The sequence below is a fragment of the Lissotriton vulgaris genome, chromosome 2_1 (genome assembly GCF_964263255.1).
Source record: "Lissotriton vulgaris chromosome 2_1, aLisVul1.2, whole genome shotgun sequence".
Lineage (NCBI taxonomy): Eukaryota > Metazoa > Chordata > Amphibia > Caudata > Salamandridae > Lissotriton > Lissotriton vulgaris.
Genome location: NC_141687.1, coordinates 672,508,976 through 672,536,912, shown reverse-complemented (window position 1 = coordinate 672,536,912; position 27,937 = coordinate 672,508,976).

Here is a 27,937-nt window from a genome sequence, read left to right as displayed (position 1 = left end):
ACGACCCGCCTGCAGCATCTTCGTCTCCAGGATCCATAGAACAACACGACGAAACCCGACACACTTTGAGACATATGCACCCGCTTCCTGTTGGTGAGGTAACTCTGGCACTCCGGTGCTCCTGTGTAGAAATACACCTCTAGTGTCTAAGTTCCAAGTTGCTAGGTTCTAGGTCATCTGGAAGGCTCCCTTTTCTGTAACTTTGTAACTTTTACGCACCCATTGAAATCAATAGGGGCCCGCGTGTAACTTTCAGCACTGCACACGCATTCTGTGGGCCTCCTGGTCACTAACTTTTGTTAGCTCCTTGCAGCCCCAGCAATTCTCAAGGCCCTAGGCCTTCTTCCTTTCAGATACGTGGTTCTTATACCACTATTTTAGTGTATGATTTGAGTGGCCACCAGGGCCTATCCATATTGTGCAACTTTTGTATATTTAAACACTGTTTTGTTTTAACGCATTTGCTTCTGTGCTCATAAAGAGTATAGGGGATACTTGTAGTAAATAAATATATATATTTTCAATATATATCTGTGTGGTGTCCTTTCATTTGGTATTCAAGGAGAGTGTATATGGTAAAACAGCTTGCTTCACATGCCTTTACAGAGTTTAGCCTAAGACTGCTTTGTCCACGCTATCCCTAGGATAGCTGGTCTATAAGGTTGACTTACAACCAATCATCATAAGGGTTGTTTGGACTGATACAAGGTGGTCACTAGAACTAGTGAACATCATACATCAGGCCAACTTCTCACACGGAAGATCCCCATTGAAATCAACAGGGCACCCAACTCCAAATCAGCACCCGGCTGCCCCTGTGACGCTGTGGGTGCACCTTGTGTGCTAATTCGGACCCCCTTTGCCCTGAGCCTAACACCAGGAGCCTTTCTCCCACAACCTTGTGGCCTGCTCGTGAGCAGCCACCAACTGGAGGCCCCCTAGCTCCCATTGGATAACATGGCGCCTTAGCGCTCTGCCCCCGAACCTAGTGCGGCTGAGGGTGCTTTGAGAGTGCATCCCTGAAAATGGGGAAAACCAGCTACTAACCCCAGGAAACCAACTCCCAAGGGCGAATACTTACCCATAAACTGATAACACTGTTTTCTCCCATGGGACTGCATTGCCTGCTTTGTTGTGAAAAAAGTGTGGAGTTGGTTTGTATGAAAAACGGCAAATGTATAAAAACTGAATTACTTACCTATTGTCGAGGAAATGTCCCAGTGTGATATCTAGGCATATCACACTGAGTAGCAAAAGTAAGTTAAAAAGTAATCCAAGAAGTAACGTATACTGTAATCTACAAAGCAACTGAAAAGTAGTTTTGACAGTTGACTTACCTGTAAATCAACCAACTGCATTGAACCTGCATTTAACTATAATTTACTGCATAGTATTATTATACTTACCTGTACCAGGAATCGCTTGGTTCTAGAAAATAAAATATAACTAAATAATATTTTTATACAAACAAAATTGGTCTGAGTTCTGTCCTTGAGTGTGTGACATAATTTCTTGCCTGAGTGTGTACAATAAATGCTTAACACCTCTGATAAAGCTTTACTGCTCGACCACACTACACCAAATCGAGAGTAAGGTATTATCTACTTTTACCTCTGCCTACCTTCGGGGTTCCACTAGACTCTGTGCACACTATACCTTACTTTGGTATACTATATATAGAGCCAACCTCTTACAGTCACCCTTTCTTCTTTTTTTCCCAGCACATCCAAATAAGGAGAAGAAGAGCCTTCACCCCCAAGATGGATCTCAAGAGAATGGTCAGCTATTATATGGACTGTATCTAGGCGATTACGCCGGACAACCAGATTTTCATAGATGACATTGGTAGCGGAAGGACAAAGCAGTCCAGAAGAGGACTTTCATGGTTCATTTTGTGCATCAAAATGTGCAACACCCTTGCTTTTAGATGACCACCAAAGGGCATTCGAGTCTTCTCAATTACGGTGGCATCTTCAATATCAACCTTGGCAAGGGGATCCCATATGGCCCAGAATTGTAGGGAAGCGACATGGGCATCCCTCCACACCTTCTCCAAGTATCTTTGTTTGGACTCAGAGGTGGAAAGGGATCATCATTTCAAAAGCTCAGTCCTCCAGGACTTCCTTATCTATCTATTCCCTGAAACCCACTATTTGGTTGTTTACTGACTCGGAATCTCCAGGTAAAAATATCCATCAGAAGAAAAAGTTACTCATCTTTGGTAAATATCTTTCGGGTGTCTATTCTATCCTCCTGCAGATTCCTCACCAGTCTCTCTTGCCTTCCGTTATGACTGATGGCCACAGACTACAATCATTAACAAGCATTGGCATAGCCAATAGGTCTCGCTTTTGGAACCTTATAAGTATTTCGTTTTGCAGCACAATATCCTTGGTGCAACAACATCAGCTGTTGCATGGCTGACCCTTGTACCTTATAAGTGTTTAGCCATGCAACAGTTGATGTTGTTGCACCAAGGATATTGTGCTGGATAACTAAACCAATCAATCAAAGCTTTATATTGATATAAATATATCATAAAAGCGTTTTACACATTATGTAAAAAAGAGTACAAGGTATAAGATTTAAACAGAGATACCAAGTTAAAAAAATCTTAAAAACACAGTTGGGGGATGCAAATTGCTCTACAAGAATAATACCATACTTATTCTGGGTATTTAGTAATCAATAAGCTACATACCCCAGCCTGAAAAAATCTTCTCTTTTTTTTCTACATAACTTAACACGTATAAGGTAACAAAGTCGAGACCTATTGGCTATGCCAATGCTTGTTTAGCGATGTTGTGCAGCATGGATAAAGAGGAACCCCCCATTAAAAAAAAAAGATGCTATTATGCAGTTGCAGCAGCTGTGTCATTTGGTAGGTAAAAGCACAACACATGAACGCACCTACAGTGTGCGTGTGAAGTTTTTTTTTTTTTATTTACTGATCCAAGTTGTACTGGTAAATAAAGAAAAATAAAGCAGTGCCAAAGCTTATTTTTTAAGGCGGGTGGAGGGAAATAACGAAAGCAGGGTTCAGAAGCAACACGGAGAGTACTGGTGCGGGAAAGATCTCAGAGGATGGGGTCAGAAGTAACATGGATGGCGACTGGACAAGCAGGGCGAGAGAGAGTAACGTGGAGCAGGTGAGAACAGAAGCACATGGGAGAAAGAGCAACGTGGAACGGGTAGAAGCACACAGGAAAAAAAGCAATGCGTGGGAGGTGAAGCATACAAGGACAAGCACAAAACTGAGGGAGTGGGGGAGCAACATGGAACGCGGTGGAGTAGCGATGGATAAAGAGGAAGCCCCCATTAAAAAAAAAATGCTATTGTGCAGTTGCAGTAGCTGTGTCATTTTGTAGGTAAAAGCACAACACATGAATGCACCTACAGTGTACGTATGAAGTTTTTCATCTTTTTTAATTTACTGATGTTATGTTATGCTATGTTATAGTGGATTTATGGCGCGCACGGATACTCACTAGTGTCCTGGCGCGGGAGTTGACCGGGGTCAGAAGCAAAAAGTATATTAGATGTCCTGACTGAAAAGATGTGTTTTCAGGTGCTTTTTAAAGAGTTGAAACACTTGGATAAGTTGCAGATCTGGAGGAAGCGAGTTCAAGGCAGCAGCGGCTTTAACAGAAAGTGACTGGCCTCCCAAGCGAAAGTGCGGGAAAATCATCCGGCGGAATGAGATCGCAAAGGGCGGTTTGGCACATAAAAGGCAAACCTCTTCCTGAGGTAGGAGGGACCTGAGCCGTGAAGGGCCCGGTGAGCCAAGATAATTGCTTTAAACTGCACTCGCTGGGCAACCGGCAAGCAGTGCAGTTCACGTAGGTATTGACGGGCACTGGATCTCCTCGGAGCGCTGAAGAGGAGTCTTGCCACGGCATTCTGAATAATTTGAAGTTTCCGCAGAAGATAGCCGGGCAGGCCTATGAATAAAGCATTGGCATAGTGCAACCTCGATGGGATCAAGGCATGGGCGATCGTCTCTTTAGCCACCCGCGGAAGCAAAGAAAACATTTTCTTGAGTGCCTTGAGGGTGCCAAAGCAGACTCCCGTGAGTTTTTTTACATGGTCAGCAAATCGTAAATCTTCACTGAACCACATCCCCAGATTTCTGGCAGGTCCTTCCACGGAACGTGGGCTAGGGAATTCAGGAGGCCAAAGACGATTTCTAAAATCCAGAGGAAACTGACCATAGAGGAGGACCTCTCATTTATCCTCATTACATTTGAGAGAGGCCTGGGCCAGCCAGCGGAATACTGAAGTTAGGCATTTCTGGGCAGCTTCAGTGGACAGGTCCGAGGCCCTTCAAGTGAATAGCAACTGCGTATCATCGGCATACGCTATCACTTTTGCTCCCAGCTTCTCAGCCAGGTAGACCAGAGGTGTAAGATATATGTTAAAAAGCAGTGGGCTTAAGGTGGAACCCTGAGGAACCCCTGTTGCCAGGTTCCTGCCAGAGGAAGCACATGGGCCCATGCAGACCTGCTGCCAACGAGAGTCCAAAAAGGATTTCACCCATTCCCAGACCAAACCCGAGATCCTGATCGCCGAGAGCCTGGCCAAGAGCAGCTGGTGGGGCACTGTGTTGAAGGCAGCAGAGAGGTCAAGCAAAATCAGGGCCGCCCTGCCGCCCCCATCCAGAAACTCTCTGATAGCCTCTGACATTTCCACCAGGGCAGTCTCTGCGCTGTAGGCAGACCGAAATCCGAACTGAGCCGGATGCAAAGCACCGGATGTCTCCATAAACGTCTCCAGCTGCCGAAAGGCAGCCTTCTCATAGACTTTGGCCAAGGCTGGTAACAGCGAAATAGGTCGGTAGTTGGCAAGAACCAAAGGGTCCAGTGAGGGTTTCTTCAGAAGGGGAGCAATTTTGCATGTTTCCTTCGGGTCGGCACCACAGCCGTCTGGAGAGACAGATTAACAATATCTACTACCACTGGACAGACCTCCTTGGCTACGCGGGCTAAAACTCGAGCCGGACAAGGGTCAGATGGAGAGCCAGACTTAAGAGAGTTAAGGATGGCCAAAATATCAGCCTCGCCAACAGGCAGAAATGAAGTAAGCCTAGCGGAAACCGCTAACGGGATATGGGGGAGCCCCAAGGAAAGGGTCTCCTCAGTTCTGAGATGAGAACCTACACTGTCCTGGTTCTTTAGTATCCTATCCACAAAGAAGGTGGAAAGGTCCTCACACCATTGTTGGGACACCGGTAGCGGTCTTTGTTCAGCACAAGGAGATAAAAAGCTTTGGACAATAGCAAAGATCTCCTTGCTATTGTTCCTAGCAAGCGCGGTTCTCCCAGCAAAGTAGTCACTTTTGGCTTGCCTAATGGCCATGTAGTACTCCCTCTGTGCTAAACGCAGGGTCTTTTTGATAGACATGCAGTAGTCCTGGCGCCAACGTTGCTCCAGCTTCTTGCACTCCAGTTTCATGTCCCTGAGCTCAGTGGAGTACCATGGCTGCAAGGGGAGCGCCGGTTGCGACCACTATTGGCTTTGGAACTGGGGCAGACCCCCTGGCTGATCCAGGTTGTACTGGTAAATAAAGAAAAATAAAGCAGTGCCAAAGCTTTTATTTATTTATTTAAGGCTGTGTTAAAGATTGCAGGGATCTGTTAGCATGAGCTGAAAGCCATTTTGTACTTGGCAGCCATTTTAGTTAGCCATGTGCTCGCCATGTGCTTTTACCCTCTTCCAGAGCTGTGCACATGCTCAGACGGGCCTAGCTAGTAGAATGCACCTGCTCCTAGTATAGAACTGTCAGGCTATTCTTACTAATGTGCTCAGTTTGGACTCTCCTCTCACTTTGTTGAGCAAGCAAATCTTGTATACCCATATTAGTCATTTTGCATGCTGGTACATGCCAGGACCTCCTCTTGGTTTTATGCTGACTTATATAACCTAAGAATATATAAGGTCCCTGTTTTCTGTACTCCTTAGAATGCCTCCTATCATTCCTGAGGGTACTGTGTGACGTAGTCTCCCTCATCTGAGGTGAATAAAAGATGTCTTTTATATTAAAGCTTCTGTGCCAATCTCTTCTTTGTTGGTTTAAAGAACCAGGTGTATCAGTGAGACCCTGGGAAGGTTTCTATTTTCTACAAATGGCGCCTCAACGTGGAAAAAACTAAAGTACAGTAGTACTACAGTAGTGCTAGGCCCTTTAATTCATTACCAAATCCCTTATTCAAAAATGTCACTAAAACTAGTCAAAAAAGAGAGCTGTTGAACCAAGATTGTTCCTCTTCAGTGTCCTGGTCTAATGGCAGTGTCATTTGTGATGTTTCCATAGAGAGAGTGACACAGACATCTCTCAGCGATGTTATAAACACCACATACTCCCTGTGTCCTGTCTGAATTATACCCAACTATCCAGGACCTCTACACAAATTATTTTATTTGATCACTTTTGTCTTAGTTGTTGTTAATTAACCTATTTACAGAAAGAAAACTTAATGAATCACTAATCTTTTTTCTGCAAGTAAGGGGTCTTTCTCCTGGGAACAAGTAACACAGCAGAAGAAAGAGAGAGAAAAAGAAAGAAAGAGCGAGAAAGAGCAAGAAAAGAGAGAAAGAAAGAAAAAGAATAAAAGAAAGAGAAAGAAAGAGAGAGTAAGAAAGAAAGAGAGAAAGGGAAAGAAAGAGCAAGAAAGAGAGATAGAAAGAGAGAAAGAAAGATAAAGAGAAGGAAAGGGAGAGAAAGAAAGAAAAAGAAAGAAAAAAGATAAAGGGAAAGAAAGAGAGAAAGAGACAGAGAGAAAGAGAGAGAGAAAAAAGAGAGAGAGAGAGAAAAAAGAGAGAGAGAGAGAGAAAGAAAGAGAAAGAGAGAGAAAGAAAGAAAGAGGGAAAAGCGAGAAAGGGAATGAAAGAGAGAGAAAGAGAAAGGGAAAGTGTTGAAGTTTCAACTCTAAAGGCGCACAACTGATATGTTGCGGCTGGTCTTCATGAGGACAGAGAACAGCCTAGGGTAGATGAGACATAATGTAAGTGGGTGTACTAAAATGAGCTAGCATTAGAGGTGGACTATTGATGAATATTACTCATCCCAAATACCAGAGGCGTCCAGCACAGTGTGGAGGGCAGCCAGATGGATCTAAGAAACTAATGACGGTTAGTTACCGGGTTCTAATGTAACTTAAATATATAAAATTTAAAAAGCGCGCTACTGGGGATCTGGTCTTAACTCCCAAAGTCAGGAAAGACGTGAAGAGAAACAGGGACAGGGACAGTCAGTGACTTAAAAAACGAAGGTTGGAGGAATCATGATGAATCAAAGGTTAACAGAGCGGTTACCGTAGAAGCAGGCGGACGCTCTGCAGTCTTGAAACTGACTGCGTGTCACTATATTAAATAAGTAAGCTTGCGCTGGGGTGCATGAGGATGTGATGCAGCAGCTGACTGCTTCTGCCAAAGCGGGCCATCAATCACTCTGACGTAGACCTGTTTATGGTAGCTACGGGCCGTATGCTGTGCATGACGTAGTATAGCAGGTGGCTGATGCTGAAAAACACTCTAACGTGTATCCGCTCATGACAGCTACTAGCTTTATGAAAGCGGGATCATTTCTGCCTTGATTATGAAGACAGTGTCTCAAGATATTCAATAAATAAACAAAGGGAGCCAGAGAAAAGGAGCAACAAGACCTGCTGCCGCGGGACGCGCTCTGTGGTGGGGGAGGGGCGTTGAAGCGGGAGGAAGACGGAGAGGCGGAGCGAGGCGGGCGCACTTGGTAGAGCAAGAGAAAAGCCAGATGGCCCCTCTGCTCGTAACTGTGCGCGTAACCGCATGTTCTATGCCACCCAAAAAGCTGTGGTCGGCTTTTTAAAGCCCACTCACCAAATGTCTCCCCACCCAGCGCATGCGCTGGTTCAGGTCAGGCGAGACCTAAAAAAGGATTTAAGTAATAATGTCAGACTGCAACATCTCAAGTTGATGTTGCTTTCATCCTATTCACTTTTTTGGGCATAGAAAGATGGATGGCAAACTGACGTCAGGACATCGGGTGTGAGCTTTATGGCTGCAGTGTCGTAACAGTGGTGATGGTTGCCATACCGGCATGGAAGAGCTATTAGCAGTTTCTTGCCTTGGATATTTGAAAGATGAGGAATCTGCAGGTAAATTGAGAGTCCACCAGAAAGATCATTATAAAAGACAATTAACCATTTCTTTTTTCTGGAATGGAGGCATTTATTTATTTTTACAAAAAAGCGCTTGGTACTAAGGGGGTGTGCAGTGTTCACTACACATTTAGTTTATGCACAGCCTGATCTAATAAGATAGCTTGCTGATTTTGCTTCAAAAGCGTCAAGCAGGTACTAACATGGGTGCTGAAGTTCACAGCACACATCCAGTGCGTAGGATCCGTCTACGTTTGTCTAGACATAAGACTTTGTACCGGAAGTGCTTGCTTCCAATAGATAGAGCATGCTTATCACTGTGAGGCTGTGCATCACACAATGCAGCCTTAAAGAGTGTCATTGCAACTCAGCAAATTTGTTTCCTGTGCTGCTTTACATGAAAAAAAGAATAAATCTGTCCTGAGACCATTGTACTGTTGCACAGTGGAAAACGTGAGAAGGGCTATCATTGCTTCCCAGGAAGTAGTTGGGAATTAGTTGTGAGACTTGAATACGAAAACAAAATTGAGAAATCTTCTCACAAGACTTGTACATAACCACAATACACAAACCTGAATAAACAAGTCTGTGCCTATAAAGCGGTCAGGTATATGACAAAATCTAGTCCTGAAAAACCCTACTAAATACTACTTGGAGGGCACTGGTCAAGCCACCCTAAAATAGTATGTAGGTAAATAAACATCCCTGGTGCTACAACCCCTAATGCAATGTCTGATTTTATCATACGAAAGAGTCGGGAGGTAATGGTTCCTACTCACTGGAAATTGAAAATGGTTTTGAATAAAGGATGCGAGGCTCCCCAATCACCTTCGCCACTGCTCCAGGCAACCTCACGCCTCCCATTTGGAGCGAACCTCACTGGTCCTACGGAAGTAGTTGTAGTAACACTAAGTAAGATGAAAGTGTCTCTTCGGAAGACTTTGTATTTTTCATAAACTCTTGCTACTATCAGACAACTGCTCCAGTCAGATCACATTGTCATAGTTCATGGTAAAGGTGTAAAGTTCCCCAAAGCAGGGTGTGCTTCGGTGATCAATTCCTCACTTGCTCCCGAGACTAAGATGTATTGACCAGACCAGACAAGTTTGTCACCTGGGGGCAAGGTTTTAAACTCTCGTACTGAAAGTTTGAACCAGCCTCCTTCCTTCAGTGCTGGAGCCCAGCTGCACCAAACGTTTGAGCCTGTCTCCCTCCCTAGGGTGGGGTTAGGCTACATCATCAGCATATGCTCCTCCAGTGACTCTATAGATGTTTCCCAGGAAGTCAAGCCCAGCTCCTCCTGTGAAATGGTCTTTGCCCCAGCCTGATCAAAGAAACCCTCAAATGACCACCTCCCAGCTCTCTCTGTCCTTTCTTTTGACACCAACTCATTATTCGGTTGGATACTTCTAACTGCGGGTTCCTTACCTTGTGAATATTCCCCCAGGTGGCAGACTAAAACCACGTGGCAGAGCTCATACAGTACAGCAGCTCTTTGGTTCTGATTCACACAATAATTAAAACTATGATGGAAGGGGTTAATTTGTCCCACAGAATGGTGAGGACAACTGGAATGAAGCACTGCAGGTTTCTAGTGTTCTCAACACCTCCCCAGATGCTGAACTGGTCTCATCCTCCTGGTCCGGCAACACAGCAGAGTGATTCTTTCACTGTTGTCATGCGAAATGCTACAGAGGTCTTGACCTGTAGTTTCCTTCCATGGAAATGTAGACCAATGTCCACATGGCGGTCCTTCTGAACTTCTCTTGCCATTTAACGAAACCTTACAAAAATACCCTCTTGGGCAAGACCATGTTCTGGGCTCCCAGTCACTAGGCAGGCCACAGACCAGACAACCCTGACTTCGTGACTCAAAACCCAGCACCAGAGAATTTGGTGCTACAGGCTTCCACCAGCAAAGTGCACACTTAAGCATTTCCTACGACCTCCTCCTGACCACATATCCAAACGCATGGAGACCTTTGGCAAGCATATGTTCTCTTCTGCCACCCTCACCCAATGTTCCATCAAAACCAACTGCCTCCTGGGTTGATACACCCATGCAATGTGGGACTTAGTAGTCCAAATCCAAACAGCAGTTCTGGACGAATTACGAATGTCTTTAGCCCAAACCATCCACGATGCAGAAGATTTTGAGGCATATTTACAATAAAGTGGCGGAGCATGGCGTTAAGCCAAGAAGGATAACAACACACGTCGTCACTTTACTAGAATATGGGTGCAGCCCTGCATTTCCACCTGCACTGCCGCTAACTTTAGCTGACAAGTGCCAATGCAGGCACCCTTGCACCATAGTACAAGGGTGCCGGTGTTGAGGGGACGATTGTTTATGTGCAGGAAGGTCCCGCTTTCTGCACATAAACAATCTTTAAATGCCATTTTGTAACTTCTATGTGTGCTGCTTAGTGTAGCACACATAGACGTTGCAAAACGGCATTTTCTTAAAATGATTGTTTGTGTGCAGGAAGGGGGATCTTCCTGATTTTAAACAATCATAGGCAATTTGCTATGATTGCAGCACATAAAGAAACAGCAAAAACGAGGAGAAGTAAAGTATTTCTCCTCGTTTCACCTGTTTAAGACCAGGTTTTCCCTGGACTTAATTGTGGCACTGCCTCCTATTTATGCTGAAAATTACAAAAAACAATTTGATGGACAGAATGTAGATCAATGTCTTACATTCGGGTCAGAGCTGATTTGCATATCGCCATTGTCTAACCCATGGTGGTGTGGAGTGCAAAAAAACGATGGATTTGGGCCCAGATCTTTGGACTGGGGTGAATGTGTGACATTGATCCACATTCTGTCCATCACCTGATTTGTTTCCTATTTATGCTGCCCTTGTAAAACAGAGTCAAAAACGGGGGTGGTGATGAACAGAGTGTCTGAATTAAGCAGACCACTCTTACCCAGTCCAAAGATCAGGGCTTGATCCATCACCGTTATTTAGCTCACTGCACCATCCCAGCTCAGAACCTGGCTATATGCAAATTAGTCTGTCCCTGGCCCAGTGCATCATGGGAACAGGGCAGACCAAACTACCAAGCAAATTCTTCACCGGAAAGGAGTCAAGCTTCCGGGGACCGGTTTCTGGCATTTCAGCCGTCGTCGGCCCGGCTTGCTTGAATCCTGATGGTGCAGTGAGCAAGGGACTCATGTCTGAGTATACCCTGCCACACCTATAGTAGCCAAAAACGATTCAAAAACGGGGGTGATGATGAACAGAGTGTCTGAATTAAGCAGACCACTCTTACCCAGTCCAAAGATCAGGGCTTGATCCATCACCGTTATTTAGCTCACTGCACCATCCCAGCTCAGAACCTGCCTATATGCAAATTAGTCTGTCCCTGGCCCAGTGCATCATGGGAACAGGGCAGACCAAACTACCAAGCCAATTCTTCACCGGAAAGGAGTCAAGCTTCCGGGGAACGGTCTCTGGCATTTCAGCCGTCGTAGGCCCGGCTTGCTTGAATCCTGATGGTGCAGTGAGCAAGGGACTCATGTCTGAGTATACCCTGCCACACCTATAGTGGCCAACAACGATTCAAAAACGGGGGTGGTGATGAACAGAGTGTCTGAATTAAGCAGACCACTCTTACCAAGTCCAAAGATCAGAGCTTGATCCATCACCGTTATTTAGCTCACTGCACCATCCCAGCTCAGAACCTGTGTTTTGGGTATGATCTAGAAACAGGACTGTGTTTTAGGCGGCCATGTTGAGCTAGTTGAGGAAGTTCTGGGCATGATCTAGAAACAGGACTGCGTTTGGCAGCCATATTTAGCTAGTCAAAATATCGATCAGAAAGGGTAAATGTGAGTGCGGCTTTTTTTAATGGGTCGAATATGTATATCTGTGTCGCCGACCCATTAAAAAAAGCAGAGCGGTGGGGAACAAAGCCGGATTGAGCTGGGAAAATAATAAATTCCATCAGGAGAGATAAGCCCATGGCGAGCACCTTTGCCAGAATTTTGTAGTCTACATTTAGTAGCGATAAAGGTCTGTATGACCCACATAATGTTGGGTCTTTGCCAAGTTTGGGAAGGAGCATGATGACAGCCTCACGAAGGGTGGGGGGTAAGATTTGACTTTCGAGGGCCTCCGCATATACCTCAATCAGTTGAGGGGCCAGCAGGCCCTTATAGGACTTATAAAAAATCCCTGTGAAGCCATCCAGCCCAGGGTCAGAGGAGTCTCGAAGGGCCTCGATGGCACTAGTGACCTCCTCCTTCGAGATTGGCTCCACCAAGAATTCCTGTAGATTCTTTGCTGGATATACCAAAGCAATCTCTGACAGGTAAGATTCCTGCGCGAGGGGTCGCTCCCCACCCTAGAGGTGTACAGAGAGGTGAAATATTTGAGGAATTTGTAACAAATCTTTGAGTTGTCCGTGAGCGCCTGGTCTGTGGTGGATCTCAACTCAGTAATATAGACTTTGCTGTAAGGGGGTCAAAGCATCTGGGCTAAGACCCGGCCCGGCCGCTCACCCTCGCCATAACGACGAGCAGTTTGATATTTACCTAGAAAAATAATTTTGCGATCTTCGGTCTCTCTGTATTCAGGGAAGAGGGTGAGACGACGTTTGACCGCCTCAGGATTAGAAGTATTTGTTGTAGCGCTGTCAAGTTCTGTCAGGTCACGTTCCAAGCAAGAGAGTGTCGTTCTTAGAGCTTTTAGTACCCCGGCATGTTTGGTGATGCAGACACCCCTAATGTATGCTTTAGAACCCTCCTGCAGGACGGCCCAAGTATCAACCAAGCCAGTATTAATGACAAAATATTCTTCAATGGCTTCGCGTACCTCTGAGTGGAAGAGGTCATCGTTAAGGGCGCTTCTAGGAAACCGCCATTGTTGTTCGTACCCATCTGGGCGGGAAACTCTAAGGACAAGCTTAACCCCTTCGACGCTGATGACGAGCTGGGCTCGTCATGGCGTAGCCTCCTCGCACGCTGATGACGAGCCCAGCTCGTCACGTAAAGTGCGTTTCCGCAAAACCCAGCGTGCGAGCGGAATTCCGCTAGCGCGCATGGTGTTAACAGGTCAGTGGTCAGAGTATGTTCTCGAGAGGGTCATGATCGAATGGTACCAGCTGGAGATGCCAGGGGAAACAAGCCAATAATCAATCCTAGTCCAAGTGTTGTATTGGATAGCCTAATGTGTGTATTCGGTGGTGGTGGGGTTGCGCTGGCACCATTTGTCGAGAAGCGATAATTGTTCATAAAAATCTAGTAGAGCTTGTGGTTTAGTGCCAGGAGATGCAGAGGTGCCGTCCAGGGCAGGGTTAAGAAGCAAATTAAAATCCCGCCCCCCCCCCCCCACCAGTCGTAGAACAGGATCTAATTGTAGGTTGGCATGTACGGAATGAAATAATTCCGGGGAATCAGTGTTTGGGACATAAACATACACCAGGGCAGCGTTGTGACCCATTAGTGACCCTGTGAAAATGGTGAATCTGCCCTCGCTATCCCCAATGGCTGAGTGCAGAATGAAGGGCACCCTTTTGGAAAGTAGAATGGCAGTGCCTCTTGTGTGATTACTGAAGTTGGAAAAATACTTGGTGCCCCATCTAAGAATGAGGAAACCTTGACAGTGGGGGTTGCAGCTGCCCCCTCCTCTTGGACATAGAACCTCAGATTCTCAAAATCGGTTGGGAGAAATCTTTTCTCCATGCATACCATCTGAGTCATTAGTCAACAAGAAACCCCAGAACAGTCCAGTCTGTGTCCAAAGCGCCTCAAGCTCACTTTTTTAAGGTGACTGCAGCTTTGGTGAAGAGTAGAATGGTTCTCTTCCCACACGGACAAGAAAGTCAGGTGTCTGGAGATATACAGTAAGAAAATACACCAGTCTGGTGGCCGCTCCCTAATATTGAATATTCCCAGACACCAAACTGAATCTGGAAAACCTGCAATAGCTCTCCTGCGCCTGTAGGTGCTGTTTGACCCTGTTGTGACATCTGTTATCACCCCAGAAATGGAATCACTAGAGCCATATAGTGCCACATCAGCGACTTGGCATCAGGAGCTGCGTTACAATAAATGCCCGAGGGCCAACGGGCGAAATTTTCACTTACCCGGGGCACTTTGGTTTCACATGAATGCGCTGCCCTGGGGACAGCGCATTCGTAATAATGGTGCGCATTGTCATTGTTTGCACCTGGTGCACCTTTTAAAAGAAGCGCTGGGCGCAAACAATGACAATGCGTAATACAGCCCCTGGACTGTTCCCTTTTTACTGCACCCTTTGAAGACCTAAGTATGGCTCGAAGTCATGCAACCAATGTGGTCTCATGCACCCTAAAGCCATTAAGGAGCAGTAGGTGAAGCTCTCTATGGTGCCAGCATGACATCCGTCACGCTCAGGCCCTGCTCAAAGTCTCCTTTTTAGGTCTTGGCTGCGCACATGCGCAGTCTCGCTGGCGAGATTTAATGATTTAGAGGGCTTTCATATCGGGCTTTAAGCCTCGCCTCTCTTTCCCATTGGCCGGCGTCACCATTTATGCTAAACGGTTGCCAGCCTTTGGGAAAGAGCTTTTCCTGACCTAGACTTTTCTCTTTTTCAGACGGCCCACTTGGACGGGCTCGTCTGATTTACGTTTGTCGCAAAAGCTTTCTTATCTTTATGGGGCCATGTGTTTCAAACACATGGCCCATAAAGACGTGCTCCGTGGTGTGTTTATTTTGACATCTGGCTTCCACTTTAAAGTGAAAGCGAGATGCAAAAATAAACCGTGGCTGCCTGGCGAGCGCTTGTTATTGCCATGTAACAGTCTTCAATAAAAGTACATCAAAAGTTAGATGCAAAATTGTTCTAGCCGACAAAGTCCATACGTGCCCATAAAGCAGGGCTGGAAGGAAGGGGGGAGTTCATTAATTAGTAGGCAACATCCTTTTCTGAACTGATTTTATGCAGATATTGGATCAACTCCAAGAAGAGGACTTAGTTTCCATGTAGATTTGTTTACAGGAAATGAGGTATGATTGTGCTGTTCAGTCCGCCAGCAGGGATTGGGTGGTGGCTGCAGGTCGGCCTGGACGCTGGCTCAGAGTGCACTGGGGCTTCGCCCTTGGTTGCTTGTCACTGAGGGTGGTCCAAAGTGATGGTTTGTGCAAGCCTGGAAGGTGGATAGTGTGGAATGTGGTTGCTGGCGACCATCACCTGAGGATGCTGCATCTCTGATTCATTCACTCTTTTACTAGCGATTTTATGTAGAGCAAAACAAATATAACGACTGACAGAGCGGGTTACAAGAGTCAATAATCAACCAGCTGAAAAGTGAACTAAATCGTTATAGATTTTAAATAGATGCAACTATTGCCCCAGAGGTACCTCAGTCCTCTAAATATTTCCTTACTATTTTGGCTAAATATAGACTTGCAGCTACTAGAGAGCGTCACCTCACTGGGCCTTTTGTTTCATTCTTTATTGTTGCTACACGTGCACGCTGTGAAAAAGACACAGAAGACGCACTAACAGTTACCTCTTGGCAGATCAAGCCTTTGCTCCCTTCTGATACCTTTGTTCAGTTGGCGAATCTTTGCAGTGCTGCATGTGATGGGGGGCTGGTGGTGCACACCAGGCGGCAGAACCGTGCATTCCCTGCTGCCAGCTTTATTGCAGAGGTGAACAGGTTGTGTCCATTCCTGTTACCGCGTGGATTTTGCATTCACTCGAGTCTGCGTTCCCTGGCCTATGAACCACCCTGGCAGCAAGAGGTACATCTGTGCCCAAGGGCAAGGAGCCACTGTGCCTTGATAGTCCACAAAGTTGAAATCTTCTCCGGGCCTGTTCGGTTGCATTCCCTGGTTCTGTAAACCTCTTCCCTTGGATTGGCTACTACACTGGCTGTTTTCCAGGAGGATATATTGGTAAAATAAGCAGTTTGTAAAATATGTTTTGATTTGAGAAGATGAACCGAAAGAGGAGGCGAGCAGAGGAGTACTTAATTTTTGTCTGGGTTGTATGATTTTGGGCAGGCAACGTTTTCTGGTGTGGACAGGTTTTTAAGGTTTTAAAGTTTCAACGTCATAGTACAGCTTGCCTTGACTCTTATTATTATTAGCGTTTCTTTTTTATCAGTTATATAAAGCACAACATGAACAACAAGGCAATGTAAATGAGCAATAAATAAATAATGGCGATGTTTGATTAAATTAGAGGGTACCACGTTATGTTAAAAGACATGCCAAAGATTGCCATCAGAGAGATCCAGTCTTGAGATCTGGGGACCACCAAGGCACAGCTTTCTTTAGTCACATGATTGGCGGAGCTTGCCTCGTTTATCGTTTATTTCTAGCACCGTTACATACTTTCCAGATTTATTACAATTAAAAGAAGACTAGGAATAGAAACGCTCTCTTTCAGCTATTAGTTATCGCAGAACACACACAGGTTCCTGACCGGGTTTCACAGAGTCTAACTACATACAAACCCAGATCACCCACCAAATGTATGCTGACCCAGACCCACAAACACACAATATTGGCTCCCTCCACAAGGTCATCGGGTGAGGAGCCGATATCACACAGAGGCAGGGAAGATGAGTTGGAAATCGATGCACAGAGTGGATTTACAGCTCGGCTTTGGAGGCATTGACAAGCCGATGTCTAGTAGGGGGCGTGAAAGCACTCAGGACATGAACAAACGTCCCAGCAATTTTTTGTTGTTTGTAGTTGTGAGGGGGCCCTGCCCCCTCCTCATACAGTGAAGTAGTTTGCTTTAAAGTTGGCAGGTCAACCCCAAATGCATGCACACACATACAGTAACCAAGCTGGCTGCACAAACTCAGCAACTGTCCCCCCCACACACAGACAGCATACATATATGTCTATAGACATGCATTCAACAACAGACCCACAATCAGACTGCACGCACAGCAAATGTGCACCGTACATACAGTAACTCTGTACTATGATTGCACATGCAGGCAGCACACATACATAATGCACAAATAAAAGGGAACTGTGTTCAAAGAGCGACTGTACACACACAATAACTGCAAGTCCATACACCACCGCATGCACTTCTAGAGAAACATATCCTTTAGTCCCGATGGGCAGTCACAGGCAGCAACCAGTACTGTTCGGCATGGGGAAAAGTGTACTTTTGTGTCTGTCCGTTTGTCAGTCACCAGCGCAACTCTAAGGTGCCACCTTGCAGAGCCAGCTTCTATCTGGTGGTAGAGCACCTTAATGCTCCTCCTTTATGTACATCAGGGATTAACATCATTGGTTGCCATGGATGACAGTTTGGTAGCAGCATAATTTAGAGGTGCAATGGCAAAGAGGCTAGGTCTCGCCTTTGTGGTGGAAGGAAGGAAAGAAAGAAAGAAAGAGAAAGAAAGAAAGAAAGAAAAAAAAGATAAAGAAAGAAAACCTATGATACGGCCACCTGCATAAGTTTGTGAATTTGTAGGCGTGCACTGCACGCACGCATGTGCCCTCAAAATGACAAGGGCGCTATTTTTTACTTTTTTGGTGCAGCGTGCAGAGTGGTAACTAAAAAGAAAGTAAAACCTGGAAAAGCATTAAAGAAACAAGCATTGAACATGCAATAGGTCTCGCCTTTGATTAAGTGAAAGCTTTGTGCTTTGCTAATGGTATTATATAGCAAAGCAAATGGCTTTAACTTGATGAAAGACGAGACCTATGCATTTTTAATGCTTGTTCTTACTCATCAAAGGGGAAAAGGAGAAAGCACAAGAAGTGGCACAGGAGAGAGGATTCTACATCAGATACCGATCCCATTCCACGGGTCGGTGCCCACGTTGCTTCCCACTGATAGTGGCCAAGGCAGCCTTCCTCAGAGCTGGAGTTGGCTGAGGTTACCCTGGCGCCAGAGCCAGCTTTGATTCAAACACTGAAGCAAACACCAGCTTAGTTGCTGATCCTTCCTCCGATGCTTCCAGAATTTTTGGCACTGCTCCGGCGCAGGTCATGGTGTTCAGCCAGGTCACGTGGGCAATTTTTTGTAGAGCCCCCAGTTCACTCTGGTGCACAAGCCACATGGAACACCCGACAGGACTACCACCAACCAGCTCTTTCCTGTGCTAGTTGGCCTTAGACAACCTTTTCAGGGCATCCCAGAGGCTCAAACGGCACTGCGCCTGCACCAAGGTTCTGCTGGTGGCTACTACACCGGCACTGGGCCTGCTTCAGAAAAGTAAACTTAGACCAAAAGTCTAAGTTTAGACCTAAAGTCTAACTTTACTTCTCCTAAAGTTAGACTTTTGGTCTAAACTTAGACTTTGGGTATAAACTTAGACTTTTGGTCTAACTTTGCTACTACTAAAGTTAGACTTTTGGTCTAAACTTAGACCAAAAGCCTTACTTTAATAGTAGTAAAGTTAGACTTTAGGTCTAAACTTAGACTTTAGGTCTAACCATAGACTTTTGGTCTAAGTTTACTTTTGTTAATCAGGTCCACTATCTTTTGAATCCATTCAAAAAAACAAAAGAAATATACTAATGGGCTCAAGGAGGCGGGCTCAGAGATTAACGGAGGAGGCCCAGTACAGGGAAATGTCTCAGCCCAGGCCTTTGCCCAGGTATGAATATTTACAACATATGGTATGGGCTCTGACCATCTAGAACTGCCGCACATCAACCATGATGATGATGAAAGTAGTGAGTCAGCCAGCTTGCTACCTCATTACTCAGACAAGGCAGACTACCAGAGCCTCCAAAATGCAAGCGTTCTGGACCCCTCACCAGAGGTAGAATTTGAGTAGCCTTTGCGGCTACCATCCACTGAAGTGGCCTTTTTCACTGCTGTACTTAAAAAGTCCATGGAGGTCCTGGAACTGCCTTTACCATTGGATGGGAATTAGGGAACACCCTCAATAGATATGCTAGCGCCATCTCTCACTCCCCATCTCAAAGAGGCCGGCCAGCCTCCCCTGCCAGATCCCTCTCAATGACTGCAGTGAGACTTGCGTGTGTGCAAGAATAGCCCTCCTAAGCCAGGTGATTAAACATAGTGTGAAGTGTTTGCAGGAAGTGACAGGTATCCGATGCAAGGCCCCGAGCACTCAATCCATCCTCCAGCACCTCCCGGAGAGAAGCATAAAGCAGAAACTGGCTCTCAGGTAGGGCATATTGTTCCAGCAGCTCCTAGAGCGGCAATAGCTGCCCATCGGCTTGACGGTCTCCCTTGCAGATCATGCAAGCCTCCTCCCACCTCCAGAGGTGACCACTGGCGAGCTGACACCCGATATAGGGAGCCAAGCAACAGGACAGCCGGGCCTACGGGAGGACGTGCTTAGCGAGACGAAAATATCAAAGAAGCCCTCTGGGGAAGAGGCAAGTCAGGGGGAGCTTGAGAACAGAAGTGAGGAAGGTGGAGGAGCACCCTCTAAAATGGGGAGGGGGCAAACGTCCATGTGTCTGCCAAATAGCAGCCGCTAACTAGTAGGATAGCCACTGTAATTTGCCTACAGATTTTAGTGCCTCGGGAGGGAGCTGGAGCTACACAACAGCGCGATGCGTGGCAGAAGAGCTCACCCAGGAGGGCATACAATTCCCAAAACAGGGAAAGAATGAGAGTCACAAAATAATGAAGGGGCAGGGTGAGCATTTGTAAGATCGCCACTTGACCTGGTACCGACAAAGAAAGCGATGTCTGTTGGATGTGTTGTGCTTTGTGCATTTGTTAGTAGAGCTAGGTTTTGCATTAGGCTCAGTTAAATGGTTGTGCTTTGGCTCTGTCACCCTTTGTCTACCAGATCAACTTTATTTAAGTCCCAGAGTGTTAACACGTTTCTGAAGGGGTTATTTTACATGTTCTTCACCCTGTGTTCATTATACTTCAGTAGGAACTTGGGCCCATGTTTATCATAGGTTTCTGTCGCTCGTGTGCCACACAAGGTGGTGCAGGGGTGACACAAATTTTAGAATGATATTTACCAGGCAACGAAAAGGCTACCTGGTGTGTCCCTGCATGGCTTGGTGTATGTGGAGAAACGCAAGTCGCTGTGTTGCGTTACTCTGCCCTAGGGTGATGTTACATGGGTGGATTTTGGGTGATCCCATGCATCCACCCACATATTTTGGCGCATTCCCAGATTTACCATTAGTGATAGGACTGGGAATGCATCAAAATGCTCGGTCTCTCCTGGGCAGGTGTAACAAGGAGAAAGCACCGGAGAGACCTCCTCCCCAAGCACCATCCCGCCTGTGGCAAAAACTGGATACGGCCTTATGGGCCCAAGCACTTGCCTCTACCTCACCAGTGCTGGACCCAGACCCCTCCAGAGTAGACGTTCAACTACGCGGCTGGATCGATCAATCTCTTGATGCTATCCTTCCCGTCAAACCCCTTCCCAGTAAGAAGAATACCTTCAAATCTCCGTGGTTCACCCAAGAACTACGCCAACTCCGGAAAAAGTGCAAAAAGCTCGAGCGCCTCTGGAGAAAGGACTGGGCGACTGAAAGCAAAAACAAATACAGGTCCGCCATAAAACACTACAAAACCTGTATAAAAAACACCCAGGCGGGGGCGTGGCTACGGCGGCGATGTGAGCAGACGTGTCTCACTCGAGCTCCGCCGCCCCGCTGCTTAATTCGCCTGCTTCAGCATAGTCCTCAGGGGGGTGATCACTCCGGGGGACCCCCACTCATCAAGGTCCCTGCTGGTGCCCCTCGTAGACGGAGAGACGCGGCCGCGGAAGCCCCCGCAGCCACACCGCCAGCCGGCGGGACTTGCACCAACGGTCGCTGACCGCCATCTTGCCCTGGGGCTGCTGCTGTGGTGCCGGGACGAGCCCCTGGGGAGGGGACCGACACTGCGGCCCGGAGGGGACACCGGAGCACTCCTGGCCTCACCTGTGGCCGTGCGGGAGCAGCGGACCCAGCCTACCGCCGGCGGAGCCGCGCCGGAGCTGCTTGAGCCGGACTGCCGGGCTGCCACCAGCGAGAGGCGCAGCGGCGGCCCGGACGCCGCTCCTACCTGAGCCCCCGGTCTCGGCGGGAAAACTAGGCCCGGACCAGTAGAACTGCCGGCGGCCCCGAGTCTTGGTCGGGACTCCATCGCCCGTCCTGGGCCCAGACGGTGAGCTGAACGCGCTGCCCCCCCTACCTGCCATCTCCCGAGGGGGCCCGACGCTTGCTCTCCCCGCCACTCCCCACCTCTGACGGTGGGTTGACCTCCGCACACCGACGGACCCAACCTGGCCCAGGCCTGTGGAACTGCCGGCGGCCCCCGAGTCCTGGTCGGGACTCCATCGCCCGTCCTGGGCCCAGACGGTGAGCTGCACGCGCTGCCCCCCCTGCCTGCCATCCCCCGAGGGGGCCCGACGCTTACTCTCCCCGCCACTCCCCACCTCTGACGGTGGGTCGACCCCCACGAGCCGACGGACCCAGCCTGAGCACCCCCAGCCGCCCTGGACACGTGGACTGCGACTGGCGCGCTGCTGACCACGGTGCATTAACGACCCTTGAGCCCTGGTGGGCCCCGGCCTTGCAGCAACCGACCCCTGGCCACCTTGCCGCCAAGACCCGACCCTACCGCGCCTGGCGGACCCCGGACTGGGTGACCCTGCTGCCGGCTGCGGTGGGACCGGCTGGGCACGACGCTGAGAGGAGGCCCTGACCAGGGCGGCGCCGGGGTACTGAGCCACACCACGAGACTGCGAGAGGCCGCCCGCCTGCGGACGCCGGCCCGGCCTGCTGTGGCCCTTCTCACCTCTCTGCTACCTCTCCTGCCTCCGCACTGCCCCACCTTCTCGGGTGCGCTACCCACCCTAGCTCCGGCCGCCCCTCCAAGGCCTGGCCCTCCCCTACTTGAGTGCGGCCCACGTGGACCATGACCCGCGGCAAAGGGAATAAACCAGACCCCACACCCACGACGACCAGAGGGGCGTCGGTAGCCTCTATGTGGGGTAAGGCGGGCTCGCCATCACCCTCCGGTGGATCATCGACATCGTCAGGGGGGAAGCCCCCACCGCCACCCGACTCCCCACCGGTGACACAGGCCTTCATGACCTCCTTTATGGCCGATCTGAAGACTGAAATTGGGTCCCTCAGGACGGAGGTCCACACCTGCGTCAAAGAAATGCGCAAGGAAGTCACCGACCTTGGCGAACGCGTCGACGGTCTGGAAAGAACGGTCGACTCCCGCACGGAGGACCTAGAACAGATTTGGCGGAGAGTGGCGACCCTCGAGGAACAACATATCCAGCTCCAGATCAAGCAGGAAGATTTGGAAAACAGGGGACGCCGCAACAACCTCCGCATACGGGGTGTGCCACTCGGAGAAGAGGGGACTAATACCATGGCCTATGTGGCTCTACTCTTGCAAGCGGTGTGGGGCGAAGAGGATGCCCCCCCACCGCGCCTGGACCGCGCACACCGTGTCTTCGGAGCGGGGGGAAAAGCGGGTCTCCTGCCCGACATCGTCACCAGGCTCCACTACTTCACCGAGAAGGAGGCCATCTTGAAGGCGGCTAGGGATAACCCGGACCTGCGCTACGAGGGCCACAAGATTCAGATCTTCCAGGACCTGGCCCCCACCACACTCCACAGACGGCGAGTCTTCCGCCCGATCACAGAGAAGCTCCGGACCCTCAACATCTCTTACCAGTGGGGGCATCCCTTTGCACTCATCTTCAGGTGGGAAGGCAAGCGCAGATCACTTAGATCCTACCGAGAGGCGGCACAACTGCTGGACATGCCGGAGTCACCAGATCATAGCCCGACGCGTCCTCCCCCCTCGGAGAAGGCTCCTCCACGCTCTGAATGGTCCACTGTGCGCAGACGACGGCGTTCCCCCCCGGTGGACGCACTCTCTACCTCGCAAACTAAGCAGGACATCATTGCCCACATCCGCTCCCTCGAGGGCGACCGCGAGGAGCGAGCCTCCCAGCCCCCTGCTTCAGGATCTGAGGGTGGGGATCGCCCCTCGACTCCGGATGCCCACTGAGCGTTGCCACTGTGACTCCAGCTGCCCCGTACACACGCTCACCTTCTAGACACTTCAGCGTGTCTCCCTGCTCCATGAAGGCCTGACCCCAATGTTCGTGGTGAAGGCGACGCCCTTTGCCTCCCTCAGGTCATGGACTTCACCGCAGAGCCCCTGCGCCCCACTGGCGCCTAAACGGACCGAGTGGCCCTGCAGCCTGTCACACCCCCGGACTATCTCTGAGCAGCGGGGTGGACGGGCTCTGAGACGATTTAATTCCACTCTACTTGCCCAGATCTCCACTTCCTCCCCTTGTCCTGTAGGAAGTGACATTCCTGGATTCATCCAAACCCTCGGGTAGAGGATGTTCGGTACCTGGGACATTGTATGCTGGCCCTGTTGGCCTGTTTTGGTTCGACCTCTTTTTTGTGCCTTTCTTCTTTTTTCTCGCCTTTCTCTTCCTGCTTCACTTTTATACTACCCCTTTCGCGCCTGCGGTGGGGTGGAGGGGTGGGTTCTGCGGGGGCTACCGCGCTGGGGGCGAGAAGCGGCTGCCGCTGTATTGTCGACGGGAGGGTCTGCTACACTGGGTTATGCGCGACTTCACTCCCCCTTAATGCTATGACAGCGAACATCCCTACACCCTTGAAAGTCCTATCTCTTAACGTCAAAGGGCTCAACTCCCCCAACAAGCGGCAGCAGGTATGGCGCTACCTCCTACATCACGCCCCTGACATTATCCTCCTTCAGGAGACGCATCTTCTCAGGGGAGACACCAAACGCATGGCCCACCCTAGATACCCTACACAATTCTGGGCATCCTCTGACACCAAGACAGCGGGGGTGGCAATCCTATGCAGGGCTGGCATTAGGCGGGGATCCGTGAAACCTTTCAAAAGTGCTGACGGGCGCTTCCTCCGAGCCACGGTGCAGCTGGGCCGTGCGCAGTTCACGCTTGGGTGTGTCTATGCTCCCAACCAGTCGCAGGACAAATACCTCCAGACACTCCTGCGGGAGCAGTTTCCGTCGGGCGATAGTAATGTGATCCTGGGCGGCGACTTCAATCTTGTTTGGGACCCCGAGCTAGATCGGGCGGGAGCCCCCTTTAATGGAGCGGGTGCAATGTCTTCCACTCTTAAATCACAGCTAAAGGACCTGGGACTTGTGGATGTGTGGCGTTACCACAATCCGGGGACCCGGGACTACTCCTTCTACTCGCACTCACATAGGACATACTCCCGAATCGACTATCTCTTCGCCTCCCTTGAGGTGGCCCGAGACTCCTTGGCTTCTGCTATCTCCGACATCTCCCTGTCAGACCACGCTCACGTGGAGCTCCTACTGCAGGACCCCTTGTCCCAAGCCGCTCGTGAACGCCGTTGGACGCTCCCCCCGAGGATCCTTCGGGACCCGGACGACGTCGCCAGCATCCGAGACGCCATAGACTCGTATTTCGCCGTTAACGACACCCCCGAACTGCCGTTTCAGACGGTCTGGGACGCCTTCAAGGCCACCATTCGGGGTCACATCACCTCCCTGGCGGCGGCGCGGAGGAGGGCGGAGTCCAAGATGGAAACCGACCTGGCTAGCGAAATCAAGCTTGCGGAGGCCCGGGACCGGACTTCCCCCTCGCGGGCGTCGATGAGAGCTCTAGCTAACCTACGGGGGCAACTCCGCACCCTGCGCACCAACAAGGCGGAACACTCCCTGCTAGCACTCAAGCAACGGTACTACGAGGGTGGGGACAAGGTTGGCTGCCTACTGGCCGGCAGGCTGCGGGCACGCACCGCTAGAGCCCACATCGCCAACGTCAGGCAGCAGGACGGCACTTGCGCCACCTCTGAGAAGGCCAAGCAGGCCGCCTTTGTTGCTTACTACTCCTCCCTATATGCCGAGGAACCCACCTCCCCGGAGGCCCGTGAGGCCGTCCTCGCAGACTACGGGGGGTCTACCCTGTCCCCGGCGTGTGCGGCCTCGCTGGAGAGCCCCTTACAGGAGGAGGAAATAACGGAGGCTGTTAAGGATCTCCCCGTGGGGAAAACCCCGGGGCCAGACGGCCTACCGTTGGCCTTCTATCGTCTGTTCTTGACCCAACTCCGCCCGCATCTGCTGCGACTATACAGCTCCTTTTCTGACACCGTCGGCCCCTCCCCTGACATGGGTCTGGCGGAAATAGCCCTGATCCCCAAACCTGGGAAAGACCCGGACCTGTGCGCCTCCTACCGCCCCATCGCCCTCCTTAACACTGATCTAAAGATTTATACCAAGGTTTTGGCCAAACGTCTTGACCCACACATGCCGGGCCTGGTGAACCCGGACCAGGTGGGATTTATCCGAGACCGCCAGGGAGCTGACAATGTCCGCAGGCTGGCGCACTTGGTGGGAAAGGTGCACCATTGGAAAATACCGGCCTGTCTCCTCTCGCTGGACGCAGAAAAAGCCTTCGACCGGATCGATTGGACCTTCCTCCGGGCGGTCCTCCAGAGACTAGGTCTTGGCCCTATTATGATCTCCAGGTGCATGGCCCCCTACCTGGGACCGCATGCCCGGATTCGGGTCAATGGCCACTTGACATCGCCACTTTCGGTCCACAGGGGTACGAGACAGGGGTGCCCACTGTCGCCGCTCTTGTTCGCCCTTGCGGTGGAGCCACTGGCGGAGCTGATTAGGCGTACCCCCGATATTCATGGTGTCCCCCATGGAGGGCGCATGAATAAGGTAGCGCTCTTCGCCGACGACCTGATTCTTACTCTTACGAACCCTCGGGTCTCCTTTCCAGCGGTGCACGAAGCCCTCTCCCTGTTCGAACAAGCGTCCGGCCTTAAAATCAATCATGCTAAGTCTTGGGCACTTAACCTTACCATCCCCGGCGAGGAGATCTCTTTCCTGCAGGGGGTCACGCCCTATCGCTGGGCAGACAGCCACATTCAATACCTGGGCCTGGATCTCGCGCCCCATCTTGACTCGTGGTCCTCGAGGAATTGGGCCTCTTGCCGCAAGGAAGTCCTGGCTGACCTGCGGAAATGGAAACCCTTGATGGTCTCCTGGCTGGGGCGGCTCAACGCTGTCAAGATGTCCGTCCTTCCCCGCATTCTGTATGTCTTCCAGTGCCTTCCCACCCCGATCCCGATCCACTGCATCAGAAACCTTCAACGCGACCTCACGTCCTTCATATGGGGGGGCAAAAAACCCCGGTTCTCGCAGAAAGTCCTGATGGAACCGAGAGACAGGGGCGGTCTTGCCTGCCCGAATCTCCTCCACTACTATTGGGCGTCACACCTCCGGTACGTGATCGAATGGGGTGCACGCGAAAGCGACAAGCACTGGTTCCACATGGACCGATCGGTCACGGGGCGCACCATATGGGACCTGCCTTGGCTCCCGCGAGTGGCGCGCTCTAGAAGTGCATATCTTGCGGTCCCCACGAGGACGGTTCTTGAGGTATGGGACAGGGTGGCAGTAGCCAAGGGTCTCACTACGTTTCCCTCTCCGCATACTCCCATTGCGGGTAACCCACACTTCCCCCCAGCCGCCCGGACCCGAGCTTTTGAGAGCTGGACGCAAGGCGACTGCAGAGTTGCGGGAGACCTTTTTCTTGGCGGATCGCCTAAAACATGGCTAGACTGCAGGGAGGAATTTAGGCTCCCCCCCACCGCCCACTTACAATACACACAGCTGCGCCACTGGACCTCGGGGGAGGACATGTACCAAGCTGCTACTAGGCCATATACCCCCTTTGAGAACCTGGCACGATCCCTCGGGGGGCTGAAACGGCTCATCTCCCAGATATACAACATCTTGCAACACCCCACCGCCCCACCTGCACACCCCTATCAGAAACAGTGGCAATCGGCGACGGGCGCTGACATCACGCCCTCTCAATGGACTCGGCTTTGGAACGACATCCCCAAAACCTACCGCAGCATCCCGCAAAGGGAAAACGCTTACAAAATGCTGACGCAATGGTACTACACCCCCCTGCGACTCAGCAAAATGTTCCCCGCTTCCTCGCCGTTGTGCTGGAGGTGTGGCACTGCGACTGGCGACTTCATACACATCTGGTGGTCCTGCCCTGCCCTCGCTGTCTTTTGGAAGGAAGTCCTCAGTCACATCAAGAAGGTCTTGGGTTTCCCCCTCCCTGAAGAGATTTGCACACTCCTACTGGGCATCCGACCCCCCACACTTAGGGCCCTTACGCGCAGCGACTGGATTCTCACCCTTCACATGTTAGGTGCTGCCAAACAGCTCATTGCCCTATACTGGAAGCGAGCAGAGGCGCCGCCGATAGCATCCTGGTTTGTGCGCCTCTGGCAGGTCCTGACTATGGAACTACTCACAGCGCGGATACAATTCAGAGGGGTGCGCTTCAAGGCAGTGTGGGAACCCCTGGTGCGCCTCTTGTGCTCGGTTAGCTATGCCCGCCACATGCCTCCCAGACTCCGCGCTCTGCAATTGTTCGAGGACGCCCTCATCCCTGCCGACCCCAGCAGACTAGACTTTTGACCGCTAGTCCCAGCGCCGCTTTGTGCTTTGCACTCCTTGTCTGTGACCACGGGTGCGCCCCCTTTACCTCCTCTTCATCTTGTCACTGCTAGCTCCTTTCCTGACTTTACTTCCTTCCTACTTGCCACTCTGGCTTCCACCCCTCTTTGGGGCAATTAGGTCCCTGTTGGGCCTGTTGAAAATGTGACACCATTGCTGTTCCTCACATGCGTGCCTACCCCACGCAACGACGCATTGCCGGCTTATGTCCGCCTCTTGCTATGCTCCCCCCTAAGCCACGCGGCCGGCCCCCCCCCCCCCCGGGGGTTGTAGGCAGGGCGCTGTGTTAATGACTCCATCTCCCCTGTCTAGTTCTACCTACTGGCTCTTCTATGCGCGGCCGGCTC